At 40.3% G+C, this 17,270-nt stretch overlaps 1 protein-coding gene across 1 annotated transcript in view; it reads right to left on the bottom strand.

Annotated features, from left to right (window-relative positions):
- LOC128734188 (uncharacterized) overlaps window positions 1-11,099 on the bottom strand; it is a 34,376-nt gene extending 23,277 nt beyond the window's left edge. The window contains exon 1 of the mRNA XM_053828247.1: window positions 10,943-11,099. The gene's annotated coding sequence lies outside the window, so the exon portion shown is untranslated. The remainder of the gene's footprint in view (window positions 1-10,942) is intronic.
- Between the last annotated feature and the right edge of the window lie 6,171 nt (window positions 11,100-17,270).

Genomic DNA, 17,270 nt, shown 5'->3' on the forward strand with positions numbered 1-17,270 from the left:
TGTAAACTAGGTCCACTGCTTTTTGTACCAGTGAGCAACAATCTTCCTACCTTCATAATACAAAGTAGTCATTCCGTATACGCAGATCAAATATTCCTGTCCATAAAGACCGACAAAGATTGTTGATTCTACTTAGCAACGTTTGTTCTTCACACAACCCAAGAATTGGTAGTATTGCATGAGGAAGATTAGTGTATAATTGAATTGACGGATATAAAAACGGTAACTTAAAGATTATTTTAGGGCATCGGATCTGCAATATTTGATTTTTTTTTCAATTTTGAAGCCCTACCCCATGATATGATCGAGTAGTTCAGATGAAAGTGATTGTGTGCAAAATAAAAGTAAAGCACAGATTTTCGAGCAAAAAATATCTAACACGTCTTAGTATTCCGCATATAGAAGATATCTTGCTTGCAACTTTATCGATGTGATTATCCCAAGATAAAGTGGAATCTAGATATGCACCCAAATATTTAAATTATTCGATTCTATCAGCAAAATCAGTTCCAATAGCCAATACTGGTACCTGTAGAAGAATTTTCCTAGGTGATCGAAAGATCATGAACCTAGTTTTTTTTTTAATTTAATGACAGAAGATTAGTAGAAAAGTACTCCTGAAGCAGTTGTAGATCCTGTTTCATGTCTGAAATGATGACATTCAACTTCATGTGAAGGTAAAATATGGCTATATCATCAGCAAATAACCTAGTTGTCCCAGTAAGGTTTATTTTACTAAGATCATTGAGGAAAAGTAAAGGGCCAATGTTGCTCCCTTGCGGAACTACTGTACTTAATATTCTCTGACAATAGACCAACCTCGAGTTTTTAGTCTTGATCTTGAAATGCGGTCAAACATATTTACGAATTTTTTTTTGGAACAGTGGTTCTACAATTGATGAAGGGACGGTAGGGGAAAGTAATGAATTGGGAAAGGGTGGAAAGGTAAGGAGGGGGGGTGATACGTAGCTACGCTTATCAGCATCTTTGGCTCGAGCAGCACGTGATACGTAGCTACGCTTATCAGCATCTTTGGCTCCAGCAGCACGTCGAGTAGCTACGCTTAACAAGTTGTCGTTGTGACTGCTACTTTTTGTCCAATGCTGGAAAGTGCATGGGTCGAACCAAGCTATAATCAGAGATTATAACCGGATTCGAGCCCACAACACCCGCCAGGGCGTGTGGCTCGCTGGTACTTGTGCCTTTGAACCATAGAGGCGCTGGACAAAAGGAGACTGCGTAACCTTATTAATGTAGCGACGTATCTGGTTTTGGGTTATTTTTAGACACACAAATTATGCCACTTCCTCAGTCAGCTGTAGAAACTACCGACCGAGAAGTTTTAATCTAACTTGTTTTTACTTTCAGGACGACACTGTGCAGGCCCTTACGACTTGCAGGATACTGCGCGTAACGTTGTTCGTCTGTCAGCGAGTTAGCCGCGATTTCAGCACGGGTTTTCGGAGAAAGGCTCCGTTCAAATATTTTATTGAAAACTGACTAGGTTGATATGGACCGATAGTTGTCGACTTGGCTTGAGTCTCCTGATTTGAATATTGGTACCACTTTGGCAGTTTTAAGACAATCTGGAGATGGACGTGTTTCGATAATCAGGTTGAATGATTCAGACAGGATTCGCGAGAAATTAACAAGATTACTTTTGATTATTTTTGCGGAGATATTGTCAGGACCCTGGCTTTTGTTGGATTTCAGCTCGTTTATCAAAAACACTATCTCATTTTCAGACGATGACTGCAAAAAGATTGACTGAGGAACAGGGTTGATATGCCGTAATGGATTTCCACGAGTAACATCTATTTTAGCGGTTAACTTTGGACCAACAGATGTAAAATGTTCATTAAATTCTTCACAGATAGTTTTGTTATCGGTGACATAATTCTCTTGTATGGATAGATAATATACGTGTTATGTGACATACGTTACGTGTTAAGTTTCGGGGGCACTTTCGCCACCTTCTCCCGAATTCCGCAACAGGTAAGGTAAGGTAAGTCCCAGATCCTGTTACGCCGGTTGCCACCAAATAGCTCAAGACTTCGTGGGAAATTATCGGGCGGACTTCATGGGAACTCGCGTAACTATAGACAACATTTTTACCATCCGACAGATCTTTCAGAAGTGCCGGGAGCAACACGTGCTCCCACTTCACATCTTTATTGATTTCAAAGCAGCACACGATACAGTCGATCGAGGCAAGCTTTGGCAGATAATGCATAATGCATCAGAGCTAATTGAGTCGAATGACCATGTGACGATAACGGTTCTTTTCAACAATCCCACTGGTATCAGGAACTGAGGGGCTAAACGTTCAAGATAACTTGACCAGGTAGAAAATGGTTACCAACCTCTGAGATGCCTGGGAAATTGACATCGAGTGGCACAAAATCGAATTGAATGGAGACGACTGCTTGAAACAGCACGAGCCACCCCGGCTCTGTACTGCTGACGATGACGACGACGACGACGATTGCGTATGTTCGAACTTCAGTTGGGAGTAGCTGTTATAGTCAGGAGCAGTGTAGCATTCATCTCGGAATTCCCTATACTCTAACAGCTGATTGCAGTCTTTGAACGAAAAGGTGAAATTTCGAAAGCGAAATGTAGCACTCACGCTTTGCTTAGCTATTGAAGGCGTGATCCGGCATACGGGCATAGAAACTAGAGCAACGATTTTCGACAACGCCTGCGCAGACGACCTTGACATCATCACTAGAGACCTTGCGATGGCGAAGGCAAGCTACACGCCAGACAAAACGGAGGCTAGGATTGGAATAAAGATCAATGCGACTATAACCAAACATCATGTGATATGCAGTGAAAAATGAGCTTTTTTGAAAATCTGAAAAAAGTGGAGTAACGTCACTGCAGGGTGGATTGATCAATCCTTACAAAACTTTGGGAAATTTAATGTGGGGTCGGAATGAGCAATTCCATCAAATTTGGTTGAAATCGGACGTGGTAGATTATAACGGATATGATCACATGCAAGGGGGTGAGAGGTGCAAGGAAATTAAAAAAAACCGAGAATATTTTTTATTGTTATGTTCAATACTAACATCCTGTGAAGAGAAATCTGAGGTGCATGAAAGTTAAATAATAATTGCCTTCGGACATAGCGTGTGGTATTTATTCGATAGTCACTCAGTTGGATGCCTTTTGTAAAGTTAATATTGCATCATCATTTCCATCCTATTTTTCCAAGTTACTACAAAGATGCATGCTTTATATGAGGGAGTAAATGTGTTTTTGTGAAGAACGAACATTGGAAGAACTGAAAAAAATAATTGACTGTCCAGGTGGGACTGAACCCATAACTCTCAATCTTACGTCGAGTGCGTTTCCATTACACCACCAGCTAGTTTATTAATAGGGAACCTGTTATCAGTTTTCTTTTCGCACTTACAGTTCGTTCGATCTTCGCTCACATGTTACCCAGCAAAGAGTATTGTTTTGCACGTGGTAATAACTGTTAGGCAATTTTTCAATTCTCAAGTGTTTTCAATTCGCAAGTGTGGGTGTGAAAAACAACCGCCATCGGTGACTTAAAAATAAAAGAAAAAATGGAAATAAAAAAAGAATGTCAAGTCCTGATGAATTTGGCTTTAATTATTAACTAATGTATTAACGAAACCAGTTTTACAATACAGTAGAATTTCGAATTTGGCAACAAATGCGTGTTTGTCTATATTACAGTAATCTTTGAATAGAAATACATGATTGCATGAATAGTAATATGAAATATGTCCTTTTTTTCTTCACGCTTAATCAACTTGATCTAAGAATATTATGAATGATATCAAAAACAAAACCTACGCATAACCCACTCATTGACTGTGACGCTGTTTCACAAACATACCCATGCCAGGGCGAACCGCAAGAAAGGGCACAGATTTCCAAGAAGGGTAAACTAAATTAGAAATCAGAAACAATCGTCGTAGCTCCTTGCATTCCTTCGCACTTTCGTTCTAGTAGACTAGGCTGGGAGGGACCCAGCAGCGCTGCACTCCTACGCACCATCATGCCACGTCGCTAACATCGTCATCGTTTTTACGCAGCGAGGAAGGCAACCACTTGCAATCAACACACCAACACATTGACGGCCTAGGATCACAGTAGCTGTATATGTGGGTTGAGGCAAGGGAGGACACCGAGATCGTGCTGCCTATGCAGGCTCCGTCACCATCCGCAACAGATAAAATAACAAAAAGCGAAACATATCCAAGCAAGCAGCGAAAAACCTTCCAACAGGGGTGGAATGGGGCGCAGCACTAGCAGCAAGAAAGACAGCCAGCGTGAACGCAGTGCAAGCAGAAAACGTTTACGACAGGCCGACCGAAAAGACGTCGGAAGAGTTGGGTGGTGGTAGTGATGGTGGATTGTGGGACATCCGGGTAGAGCGAAGATGAATTTGGTGTCCATATGCTGGTTGTTCTTCGCTCGGGACCGTTGAGGGCTGCTTCTTGATTGCTATTAATAAACATGCTCTTCGCCGCGGATGGGTGTTTTGAAGCATCCGTGAGGAGGAAGTGCTTTTTTTTTGCTTTTCGTCTTTTACTTTCCAGGTTGAACAGTGGAACCCAAGAAAAAGGTGAATTTCTACGCCACAGAAGCGGCAGGGTCGCTAAACGGTGGAAAATGTGTTGATGAACTGAACATTACTTTAGGTAATACGTGGTTGGTAATTTACAAACAGCTGAAATGTTTTTAATCACATATCCACACATTTTTTGCTTCATGTTGTTGAAGATTATACTGTGCATAAATTATGCACCTTTTTAAAAGGTCAGCGTGCTGTTAACTTAATTCAAATTGCGAATTTATATGATCACAAAACAGAAAATAATAATTTTATGCTAGAAAATTAGTGTCTGACTAATGGCGTTTTACCTAATCAATTGGTGACTCAATCAAAATGATCGCCTTCCGAAATGAAGACACCAACCATCTCGATCGCAGCATAATGATGAGCTCAAGCGCTAAATGTCGCCTAGGTGTCCGTTTAATACTGCATACTTTCGGAGGCTTTGTCGGTCCACTACAAACAAAATGCCGAGCCTCGGGTCGCTGTGGCGGAGACAGCAACAGCTGAAAATTTATCACTCACGAAAAACAAGCAAATCCGAACGCAACACATGAATCGCCGAAGGGCAACGCAAGGTTGAAGATCGTCGTTTCCCCTAAAGCAGTTATGCTGCCGTGCTGCTTGTTGGTATACCTTGTACCTCCCACCAGGGGCTAATACCAACACAGGGTTAACGCGATCGTCGCACAGCCAGAGCCAGGCACAGGTAGGTAAAAGTCAATGATCATCGTCATCGCAGTCCTCACGTGATGTGGGTTAGTTGCCGCTTGGATATGTGAATCCCCCTTTCGGGCGGCAAATTGTCGTTCTGCGAAGGGTTTGGTTACTCTTTTACTTTGCTCATTAACACCCTTCCTTCTTCGGTGGACGACCCTTTGCAAGTTTCATGATTCACTGTGAGGTGCAAAGCAGCATCACTGTGACCGTAAAATCGTACACAATCTTTCTGCATGGATGCGCATCCGTTCAACGAAAGTTGTTATTTTACTTTTTTTTTGTATGTCTATGAGTTTTTCCGATTCCTGAATAAAAATTACGTCAATTGTGCCAATTTTCCAATCGGAAAATATATTATTCTTTTGAAAAAATATCCGATTTTGTAGCTCAAAAAGTTATTAATATAGAGTAGGGCGGGGTATAAGTGCGATGTTTGAAGTTGTCATCAATTTTCGTTAGATATAAAGAAGGGCAACAACAAAATATATTTTATAGTGATGCAGTAACTCAATGTCTTCACATTCAACTATAAATCATCTGGAATAATAGTGTTATGCTGTTCTTACTCGCTATCGCTCGTTCAGATTCAACTAAACTATAACCCCAATTAGTCAGAAAATCTAGGAAAAGGTATGCACCTAAATAGAGAATGGTTTCTGCGGGGAATTTTTCCCCGCAGTGACCGGTGCTTCCGACGACGCACGTAGTATGCGAGCCAAAAACCTGGCCAAAATTCAAAATGTCAATGAACCACGCGCTATTTATCATTGTTGTATTGTTAGATACCTGTAGCATAATATGCCGACCATTTTGAAAACATCACGAATGTATACAAATTTGCACAGCTGTTAAAACGTTGCTGTAATTCGTTAAGTGATTTCTTTTGCAGGTGGTTCGACAAATATGGTTGAGTTCCTGCTGTGTTTTTTGACATTTTTTCGAAATTGCCACGTAAAACTCAATTTGGATAATCGAATCCGAGTCCGAATCCGACTTTATTCCGATCCGATTTGGCTCTGTTCTGGTTCCGGAGTCGGGCCGGAATAAAGTCAGAATAAAAAAGTTCGTTCCGATTTTTAACCGGACCGGAACCGGAACCCGGACTTCGATTTTCGTTCCGATGTCGAACACTAATCATGACGAAGAATTTATCGCTTACGAGCAGTGACGTCAATAAATACGAATATGTTCTTAATCGCTAGAAGCGATTTTTCTCTGCTCCGCCCGGTTAGCTACGAGGTACCATGCTGGTCTAACAAGCCTGTCGTCATATGTTAGATTCTCGGCTGGGTTGTGCCTGTGTTGCTAGAGTCAAAAGGATTTTTGCTCTAGCCCCGTACTTCTCCTGCAGTTACTTTAATAACCGCCAGCAAAATCTGTCGATAAAGAAGAGTCGAGTCTTAAAGACGTTTATACCTAGGCTTTGTTTTGATTTATTATGACTCGTCCATTTGGTCTACTCAATGAACATTTTTGTTTAGGAGTAGCATATTCAACTATTGTAATACCTGCAGCAAAAGCGCTTGACAAAGTATTATACAACAAAACTATTCGTTGAGTAATTATACCTTATCTGATCTCTGATGACTTAGCTTCAACGTCCATATATCTAATTTGTGCTCGTTACTCTTTGGGGAAATGGTAAGTTCGGAAAAACATTACATTCGGAAAAATGGTTTTCGGGAATGTAGTACATCCGGGAAACTTGTTTTCGGGGAAGTGGTACATTCGGTAAAACAGTACCTTTGGGGAAATGGTCACGGGACAATATTCTTCGGGAAAATGTTGTACAACTGAACAGCTCAATATTTTTCAAGTCAAATTATTCATCCAAAAAAAAAAATGAAATTCATGGATGTGAGACATCATTAGTTTTCGACATCGGAACGAAAATTGAAGTCCGGGTTCCGGTTAAAAATCGGAACTAATCTTTTTAGTCCGATTTTATTCCGGTCTGATTTGGCTCTGTTCTGGTTTCGGAACAAAAACAGAGCCAAATAGGACCGGAATAAAGTTGGACTAAAAAAGTTCGTTCCGATGTCGAACACTAGACATCATGCTGTTGAATGTTTATTCTTTAAAAAAGGAAACTAATTAGCCGCAAGCATGAAGCCTTTGCTGAACTTGCATCCAGCGCCAGAACAGGAGTAATCTTTGCGTTTTCCGATGACTTAAGGGGTTATATACAGTTGGGAGGCTTAAAAGTCATTTTTTCTAGAAATTTTCTAGAGAAAACCCTTTAACTGATTAAAGTGAAAATTTGTATACATATTATGGCAGCTTTTGGCCGTATTTTAACATATTTTGTATTTAAAAAAAGTTATTAAAATAGTTGCTATAGTCAATCTACCGGAGCTCTTCTAAAGAAAGCGGTGAGCACGATATCTATGGACTGAATCATCGGAAATCGAAAAACCAAAAAGGAATCGGTGATAAAATTTATTATCTATAGATTGATTGAAGGGATTGGCCAATCATTTTTGACGAAATGGTGACTTCCTGAACATAAAATATCGGTTTTTGGTATAAATTTTGCTCTTAAATTGTCCATAAAATGAGAAATCTTAATCGAAAAGAAAAAAAAGAAAAAAAGAAAAAAAAGAGCGCTCTTTTTGCTACCAACGGCATTGTTACCTTACAGCGCCGTAAATACTAAAGATACAACTTCACTTTCTTCAGCATTATTATAGATAATTACTAGCTCTACAAATGCCCCATATATCACTTTCTGAAATTCTGCTTGGCTGAGGAGCAGTAATCAAAAGAGCAAAATCAAAGCGAAAAGTGTATGCCAAGCCTGGTCACCTGTTCACAGCACAGGTATGAAAACACGCGTTTTTAATTGCGCCGAAATAGTTGATTAAACTGGTTAACTATGTTCAGAGAAATTTCACATTTCTTATGGTATGAACGATTCTTTGATTAACCCCCCTAAAAGTAAGATAGAAAATTTATTTTTCAAGCAGTAAGAGATAGAGCAAAACAATGTTCTACAAAATTTTTGATAAGATTATTATAAAGAACTTTGCCAAAGAAAGTGACGTTCTAGCTATTATAGTTGTGGAGATAACAAACAACTTTTGTGGAAACTCCACGATAATCAACACAGTTCTTTTCAAAGTGTTTTAACACATTTGACATGTTTGAAAATGATTTTCAAACTAAGCTTTTGATAAATCAAAAGCGTGACAAAATCGGGTAAAAAACGTGACAAAATCGGGTCAAAAACGTGACAAAATCGGGTCAAAAACGTGACAAAATCGGGTTACCACTGTATTACATATTACCAAAAATTGTAAAATAATTTAGGAAAATTATTAAATCAGACTGCGAAATATGCCATATTCAAAACCAAAAATTAATTAAAAGTGTATAATCTTCAAAAAAGTAGGCTATTGGTTTAACCATAATAGGGAAGTGGGCCGAATTGTTCCAACACAGACACATTCAACCAACAGGCGGTTCGATCATTGAGTAGCCTGGCAGGTGATGGAGGTCATCACAGAGAACGGTATATTATTATTTGGGGAAAATAGTTTTTCCCTTCTTTATTGCAGTTTTTTTTTTATCGCAAGTGGAGTGCGCAACTTGAAGTTCATCGAAATGATGATGTTCGCAGGAAAAAGAAACTGAACTTTTTACCGCAGAACCGTGCGTCAGGGTACTACTTAGGCGCAATGAATTTACGCTTTCATACTGGAAATTACGCACTCACACTCACGGAAACAGAAATCGGGACGATCCTCATGCGACCTGTGATCTGTGTTTTCGATCCACTGTTCATGCTTTTCGTTGTGGGATGGAAAAGGCGACCACATTGGGAGCGGCACTTCGAGAGAGTGAGAGCAATTTCGGCGGAACAAGTTTCCTCTTGATCGCATCCGCATAGGCAGGCAGCGTTGGCGATAAACGAACGACACAACGAAGACCACGTCGTCATGCGAAGGCACGTTTGAGGGGTGAATTCTTTTTCTTCTTTTAGCTGCCCGACGACCGCCTGCTCTTTGGCTGGTGGCGCATCAGGTTATATTTTTTCCTTTGCTTGAGCAAAGCCGGTTGCGATCTTGGTGCTGGACGTTTCTTCCAGGCGCGCCCGCTGCGATAGCACGCAAGGGGTGGTGGGTGGGGGTGGGGACTCAACGGGTAGTAGTTTTTCGTTTTGTTCTTCTTTTTTTGGTACAGTGCATTTTGAACGGCAGCTTGCATGTAGACTATCATTTTCTTGTCTATTCACAGCGCTGTTGCCAGCGTGGAGTTGGGCTTTCGGTGTGAGTCATATCCTTGCCGTTTTCTCAGCACTTCTTTCTTCGAGTGGAAAACGATGTCGTAAAAGGTGTTTGCATGCCACACTGTTGAATGTGTTTGTGTGCTGATTTTTTAAATAATCAATGCACGGGTGCTAGGAAAAGCCATTTTACCAGTAGAAACAGTAATCGTCGTAATTTAAGCCATAATTATTATTATTTATTTTAGAGGTTTTCGCCTGGTGGCGGGTGGTTCGCCTCTTTGTAATTTAAGTGACATAATTTTTAAAAGCATCTACATATTTTAAATAGATGGCAATCGTATACGTAAAAATCCATTTTAAATCACACACTTGCATTTCTTGTTATATCTTTTCAAAAGGATAGTGAAGCATTTTCAATGAGTTTTGAAAATTCGTTAAGAATACATAATGCAAGTAGAACCGTAGCACTAGGGAAGTTTATTTAAACATGAAGTACTTTACTAAAAATGTTATTCTCAGAAAGTTTGGGCTGTCAGATACAAGATGAATTAATAACGGTGTAGTTCATCCTCCCTGCCCCCCTCCCCCCTTTCCAGCATGACACAAATAGTCTAATGTGTAAATTGTTTGATGAATAAAAGTAACCACGTTTATAAGATAGATCAATACGACGCAATACTGCATAATTATAAATTATTTTCGAGCGTCCTAGTAGGAAACGCAATACTGTATTCAGCAAAACAAACAATAACACAGGAAACAGAAAATAGTTCGATTGATCATAAAAAAGTTTTTCATTTGTGCAGCCGAAACAAAGAAGCGAAAAAGATCAAGAGCGTTTCGGCGCTGGTCATCCAGGAAGAGTGCGCAAAGTGGAGAGTTGACCATCAAAAAATGCAATAACAACCAACACATATCAGCACGCAGCAGGCAGGCAGGCAGGACCAGCCAGACTGCCAACCAGCAACATCAGCAGCAGCAGCAATGAGCAACACGAGCAAGCGAACACTGCTCGTATACGGGATGCAGCGGGGAGCGACGGGGAGGTCGGAGGATGAAGAGCGAAAAAAAAAAGAAAACTTATGGCGGCGGTCCACCCACTGGCTAACCTCGATTCGTTTGCTGTGCGGCGGCGATTGCCTGCGCTACTCTACCAGCGCTTTATCAGCTCCTACACTGTATACAGCAGCGAAGCCAGCGCACGGTTGTCTCAATGACAGCCGGGAGTGCGACTGGCTGATGAAGTTTTTTTGCCTGTTCCTGTTGCTACTGTCAAGGCAACCATCAGTGGAGCACTAGCCATTTGCCTCTGTCGGCATTGGATAGGAAATCAGAAAAAAACACCCCATGTGCTTCCACATAAAATGCAAGGGTTTATAAAGGAAAAATCTGCTTACCTTGGTTTATCCGGAAGTAACCTTAAATATTTTCACTTCAACCAATCAAATTAATCTTTTTATCACCGTAAAGCACAGCAAAGCGATTAATAGGGCACTAAAACCTGTTGTCCCTTTAGATTCTCTTCCGAATCCAACAGAAAAAGCACAAAAATCCGAACAACGCGAAACTACTGCGAGAGAAAATCTGCGTGTCTTCGCTCCGGCGTTTGGCGATGTATTGAAATTCGAAATGTGGTGGGCCTCCTTTCCGTGCTAGAGCTAGTAGGTATGACAGCTAGTGTGCTGTGTGTTGAGATTCCCGTTTGTTTTTCTCGCTCGGGCGTCGGGCGAGGTGCTGGTTTACAACTACAATCATACGCACCCTGGCTGGCAGACGCAGAAGGCGAAGGCATAGTGCAAAAATATCGCTCTCGCCTCTCGCATACTGTTGCAGATGTACAGAAACCGGTGAGAGCAACCCACCCAAAAACTCCCTCAGCCTCACCCACACAGCGGTTCAAGGAGCGGCCTCAAGTCAACAGGCAACTGTAAGGTACCGCATCGACTGTACCTACGCTACCTGCAGTGAGCTGAGCACACGATCAAGGCTAGCTGAGGTGGTTTTAGCTTTTCCTTTATCTCGATTGAGCTGCGGAGATCGCCTTCTACAAGAGTTATCATGTGAGTCGTGGTGTGCACGGACTCCTTGTTGCAGTAGTGTGATAGCCTGTTACCACACAAAAAAGGTGGTGAATCTACTGTCGGTTGGCTGTGGTGGGTTGCGATATGGGTAGTAAATATTATTTTTACCTATCGTCACCGTCGTCATACGGGCGGCGGATGGCAGCTTTGGGTGTAGATTTGGCTGTGTGTAAGTGCGAATATTGTACGAAGGAGTTTTCAAACCGGTTTCGAGTGTATTTTTGTTTGTCCGCAGACGGGCGGAAAACGACCCACCGATTCAAAGGCTTTCGTTGTTTGTAGCCAGGCGGCAGCATACATCGCCGTTGTGGTGGAAAATTTTGCCCTTCGATGTGAGTTTGCGTCGAGTGCTTATGTATTTTACTTCGAAGCGGCTCAAACACGGCCTTAGGGGGTCCGGCTGCAGCTAGTGCCGCAGCAAATGGAAACGCATTGAGAAGAAGTTAACGTGGTTGGAAATGTAGTACAAAACCAGAATCACGTAGAATAAAATATCTTGAGTATTTTTGCATAAAAATAAAATGTGCATAACAGAATTTTTGTTTTTCGCACTGGTAAATAGTGCAATTTAGGAAAATTTGTTGTTTTTACATTGCTCAGTAGGTACGGGCTTTTGACGCTACAATTATATCCAAATGATTACGATCAATATAGATAGTCAACTGCATTACAATAATGATCATTGTCTGTTAAACTTCTAAAAGTACAAATCAGAAACTCTTAAACTTCAGTTATTTTACATTCTGTAAAATTACTAGGATGAACTGCATTCCATTACAGTGAACTTTCGGAGACATTATCTCTCAGAAAAGTAAATTGTTCGGAAAAGTTAAGCGAATGTGAACTGTCATGCAATACTCTAAAAAGTTAATTTTTGCCTTAACTTTTCCGGGCATAGGAATTTATCGATCGCCTAAGCGTTCGTTCAGACACGAGTGTTTTGCTTGTAGCTATGTTTATTTTTTATTTTTTCGGCTTATTGTCACGTTTCCACAGTTTCATGCAGAGTCGCAATATAGCAGGGATTAAATTAAACTCTTGTATCGGACAGCTGCAACGGGCACATAGTTACCTTAGGATTTTTGTTTTTGATAACACGCTGAAGAAGCGCAAACTCCGATTGAATTTTTATGCAAAAGAAGGAATAGCAGGGAACAAAAAATAACCGCGAACATTATCAAAATATAGACTACGAAAAAACATAAGTAAACTAATATAACACATTGTTTTAAACTTTATTGAAAGGAATTAGACCATTACAAATATTTCATAAAGTTATCATAAAGTTTGTCCTTCCGGTGTTCGGCCACTGAAGGGGAGGGCGAAAAAAAACAAAGTGAGTTTTTTAATCGAGCAAAAAAACATGGATTTTAAGAATTTTTATTCAAGGTTTAAACGTGAAAACCGAATCTATTCTTGCTTATAATATATACGTTATTATTTTGTATGGAAAATATACGAAAAAAGACAAAAACCAAGGAAAATTTTCTTGGACGATTTTCGAAAATTCCATTGTTCGAATTTCCATTTTTGTTTCGTGCTAGAGGCGTTAATTCAACTCGGAGACTCATTTTTCGAGTTTTTCAGACTGTAGAGCCCACAGACAATTGAATTTATAAAAAGAAATTTGACTCATATCCTACAAATTATTCTTTTGCCCCTCGATTTTTCAAGCCAATTTCCAAGGGGGGGGGGGGGGGGGGTTTAACTTTAAATACGATTTGCAATGGCCTTATTATTTTATAAAGATCTTGCTACAGATTTCCTTCCATTGCAACTTCTAAATGCGTTAAAATGTGTACCCTATATCCGAGAATCTATTTTTTAGTTTTGTATTTATAATTTTCAATGACTTTTAGGATTCAGAAAAGGTAATACAGTTGGATTTCGAATTTGGCACGGTTCGGTTTTGGCATGGTTCGATTTCGGGATGCCTCGATTTTGGCAACAAAAGTACTCGTTTTTGGCAACACAAGATATTTCACTTCCAAAAATATTGTTGTTGTAGTTGAAAACCGTAATAATCGACGTGCGACATTCGGTTTTATTCTTGTTCTGTGTGTCGCAACTACGTCGCACGTGGTGCGCTGTGTTCGCATATTGATGCGCTATACAACGCACCACCTGCGACGTAGTCGCGACACACAGAACAAGAATAAAACCGAATGTCGCACGTCGATCATTACGGTTTTCAACTGCAACAAAAATATGCTTAAATATCAATCAGTTTCCGCATACTTCCTTTAAATGACGAAAAAATGATGCCCTCAGTTCAGTATGTGAAAAAAAGTTATGTGGTCTCGAACAATAATATTTTTATTGCCATAGGACTACGTCTTACCGCAGGGTGTCAATAACTTATTTGCACCGGACGGATAGCTCTTGGCGGACTTTTTAAACATAAAATGGTCGCAATCGTTGATTTATGATATTTTGTCAATTTCTAAAGCATTTACATTCTATTTTTTCGTATCAAAAATGGGTCTCGATTTTGGCAACATAGGCGATATGCATTTGTTGCCAAATTCGAAATCCTACTGTATTTCGAAACAGCTAATCGACCCAATCCCCAATCGATTAACTTTTCTGAGAGTCCATTTTAAGCAAACGCATATATTTTAAATTTAATTTCATTTGTTTATTCCCATATTTATCCTACATATTTATCCTGGCTTGTCAGACCAATGTCGTACCTCTAAGGAGGCTACTGTATGTACTGAAATTTTTCTTACCAGGTGTGTCAGCTTTACAGTTTTCTCAGGTTTTGCAGTTTTCGATTGAACTAGTAAGCTTAAAGGTCTTTGGACATTACCCTTCTTTATCTATAGGCTTAGCAGCCGGTTTTCAGAGTACAGGACAATTACGGGGCTAGTGCGATGATCCTACTGACTCTAACAGCACTGCCCAGTCGAGATTCGAACATACGACGACTGGTTTGTTAGTAGGGATGGACGAACCGCTCTGAAGTCGTTCAAATGAACCGGTTCACAAGACAAAGCGTTTAAACGGACGGCTCTGGGAAAAGAATCACGATTCTTCAAACATATCCGAAGGTGACACGAAGTTTGGTTCGTGGAACGTAATTTGCTTGGCGAACTAACGAGCCCTGAACCATAATGAGCCGCTTTTTTCTGTTTTACTTGTCTTCTGACTCTGTCGCGGTCCAACGTAAACATTTTTTTTTTTGTAAAGTGGAGGAGCGATTGGATGAAACCGGGAAATTTAATTTTGAGACCAACAATAAATTGCGTCGTTCAATGGCATGTGGGACTCCAACCCGAGTGTTTTGGCTATTAAACTATCGCCGCAACCTTCTATTAGTACTCTCATACTCTCATATCTCTCTAGATACTCTCATATCTAATTCTGTCCCTCCACTCTAACCATTCCAGCTACGCACCTGACTGCTCGCTCCTACCACACTACAGTTAATAACCATCTATCTTCATCTATCTATATAGTGGTAAAAACAAACAAAGAAGCAATCATACGAAAAATAATCGGCGGGGGAGCGTATGTGCGCGTATACGGCTTGAGACTCGTGGGAGCTTACCCGTTCAACCAGCGAAAAATACAAATCAACATACAGCTTATATTTATGGCATTTCTATATTTGAAGCATTGATCAAACAAACATATTTAAAACAATATTCAAATAACAACAGAATACAACGGTTTACTTTAGACGCAAATTCGTCTATCACTTCCTCATAAAATGAGGGCCTCTGCATTAAGTCCTTGAGAAAGTTTTCCATCAAACCTAAAAGTCGGGCTTTCCCCAGTATCATCCTCACGCAATTTTTCAGTCGGCGCATGACAGAAAAGGGATGCTTCACCGTAACTGTTGTATCAATTTTAACTATGATCCGAAACCTTTTGTTCAACGATCATATTAAACCTAACCCAAGAATACCAACCTTACTGCGATGTACACACGCGATGGCAAATAGGCTTATAACCTTGCCGAACACAATGTTGCGAATCGCGCGAGAAGTTAACTATGCCTACTCACACGACAGAGAGTATGAAAAACATAGCATTCAACGCTTACACCGCACACGCAGGCGTAAAAAACAGCTGCCGGTGCTGTGTGCAGACATTCTGCTACTAACACACTCGCGCAAGCACATTTTCACATCGTCTTCCTGCATAGCTTATTCGCGTCTCAAAAACCCGTGAGGATCAGCTGCCCGTGAGGCTGGTGACGCACTGCGATACAAATTGGTCATTACTTTTTCTTTTCTTCATCTTCGGCCTAGATTGTACTGACGGGCGGGAGTCCGGGTCATCGCGAGTAATCGGTATCAGCAGATCGGGCTGCAACGAAGAACGACGAGTGACGACTGTAGCTGTTAGCTAACTCGCAAAAAGTCGTTGCAGTGCATGAAGAAATAAGAGCGCGAGTCCGAAAGGGATGCTTAACCCATTAGGACCCGGGTATACCTAAATTTGGACCAAATGAAGTGAAACTCTGTAATCTATTATATTATGGCTCGAATGTGTCGGGAAACGCAAAATCGTCATTTGGAATGCTTTCAAGGCCAAAATATCGAAGGTTAAATATTTTATAGGCTCAGTTTCAAACAAACAAATTACAAAGTTTTTTACAGATTTCTTACCGAATTTTGTGATAGACTTTACATATAAATACTAATTTACATGTCAGGTAATGTTTCGTCACTAAATGTAGACTTTTTCATGCGTTTTGGAGACAAAAATTTTTTCGCCATTTTTTCAACTTTTTTTCCGCCATTTGTCACAACTTTGCACTGTTGAAAATACAGATGAAATGACAAAAACTGACAAATTATATCACACACACATCAGATTGATGTCTTATCTCTCTTGTAGTGATATATTAATAATGCTAACTATTGAAATTCAGCAGTAAACAGGTTTTGAAGACGAGGTATGATATATCAGTATAATCAATATATATAGAATGCCAGTGTCGCTGCAGTGCGCGTGGTAAACATCATACATATTCAGATAATGTATTTACAGTACATATGCATGTGTGTGTGCCTGAGATTCATCAAAAGGGGAATCTCATTGTCAAACTTTGACAACCAGTTTGAAATTTCGAATATGGCTGCCAAGTGATGTGATTGTAAACTTCGCTTGCTTCAAATTTCTGAAAAAATCGGTGCAAAAAGGCGCAGTTTTGGGATTCAATTCATCCGGACGAAAAGAAAATTAGCGTTTAAAAACATTTCACTGGCATGAAAATACAGCGATGAGCGCACTGATGACAGCACCATCCAGCGCACAGATAAAGAACAGATAAATAACAATGAGCAACTTTGACAATGAAGTTCCCGATTCATAGACTTGATACAGATTGTTAGCATCATGTTTACCACAATGAGTCCCTTAAAAAAACAGCGACACTGGCATTCTATATATATTGATTCTACTGATATATCATACGCTGGGTCATAATGGGTTAAAGGGATCAGTCCCGGCGTAGTGGTTAGCATTCACGCCTCTCATGCCGAGGACCTGGGTTCAAACCCCAATCCCGCAGAAGTCACTAATGACCCAAAGCCGGTTAAAGTGTCTATAATCTAAACAAAAAAAAGGGATGCTTTATGACGGCGTGTTCGTTGGAATGAGTACGCGTGTGTGAAAAAATTAGAGCATT

Source organism: Sabethes cyaneus, chromosome 2 (assembly GCF_943734655.1).
Source record: "Sabethes cyaneus chromosome 2, idSabCyanKW18_F2, whole genome shotgun sequence".
In the NCBI taxonomy this organism is placed as follows: Eukaryota; Metazoa; Arthropoda; class Insecta; order Diptera; family Culicidae; genus Sabethes; species Sabethes cyaneus.